Genomic DNA, 1,318 nt, shown 5'->3' on the forward strand with positions numbered 1-1,318 from the left:
TCTCTCTCTCTCTCTCTCTCTCTCTCTCTCTCTCTCTCTCTCTCTCTGTCTCTGTCTCTAATTCTCAGTCATGTCTCTCCATGGTATTCTACCCTTCTGGTTTAAATGGGGTCTTCACACAGTTGAATAAAAACACTTGAAACTTTAGGCTTTGGACCGTCATTACTCATCTTTAAAATTCCCAGTTTTATTGATCATGGCTTTTATTGCATGTATAGTTGAGTTGTAGAGACAATAAAGGACTTCATTAAAACATGTTTTTCATACAGAAACCAACCACCTTTGATCTCATCTCAGACACCATGCCAGTATTCCCTCCCTAAAGCATCCCAGGGCAACTGGATTATTCAAACCGCCAACCCTAAACAGTTTACACCACCCTACCCTGTCTTTTCCAAGGAGATGCCAATGATCATGCGCATGCCTAGACTTCTTGCTCCTGTCCTCTGCCACCTGACCCAGATCTGACACTTCTCAGCCCTCCCATGATGTGGTGTCCTCAGTTTGGAACCTGTGAGAAAATAGGCTTCTTCTTCCCAAGACTCGCCTCATTCCCACCTTGATCACACCACTTTACCATATCAACCCCAAAGCCACATTCTTAAAACCTCAGCCCTGGGCAAGCCTGCATCGTGTGGGGTACCCTCAGCTGAAAATCTATTTAAGAAGAAAACTTAATGCAACAGAGAGTTGAGAGCCACCAAGGAGCAGGGTCTTTGTCCGTTTGCTCTCATCTTTCCACTCCATCCCTATCACTGTTGGCTAACCCAAAGGCTGGCAGCAAAGCGGAGGCAGCAGCTCCTGGTGTCACACCCTCGTCACTTTCCCACATTCCTCCGCTGTAGAAACCCACACTTCCCCAGAGTCCCCTGAGCAGACTCCCTTTTGTCTCTTCTGCCCACTCCTCACCAGCCGCTGGCAATTAGGACAGAATCAACATAAACACCTTGGACCTGGGTGTGGGGTTATGACACTAGCGACACACAGCATGAGAGAGTGGGGACAAAATTTGATTCTCTGGGAAGGAAGAAGGAGAGACGGATGTTGGGAAATTGGCTTTGCCACTGGAATTGAGCAAGTGCTTTCTCTCTGCCTGGTTGGGTAGTCATTGCTGGACAAAGGGCCAAAAACTGTCCTGACTTTCTTTACTATTGTTTATTTTTATTTTCTTTACAGTTAAAATGAGCTCTTTCTTCTTGTGTTTCCCGCCAAGTTTTTAGCCACACTATGCACACCAGAACCACCTGGAACTCTTGCTGAGATGCAGACTCGGCCCCTCCAACCAGAGGTTCTGACTAGTAGGAGGTCTCAGGCAGAG

The sequence above is a fragment of the Octodon degus genome, unplaced genomic scaffold, assembly GCF_000260255.1.
Source record: "Octodon degus isolate 3935 unplaced genomic scaffold, OctDeg1.0 scaffold00105, whole genome shotgun sequence".
Lineage (NCBI taxonomy): Eukaryota > Metazoa > Chordata > Mammalia > Rodentia > Octodontidae > Octodon > Octodon degus.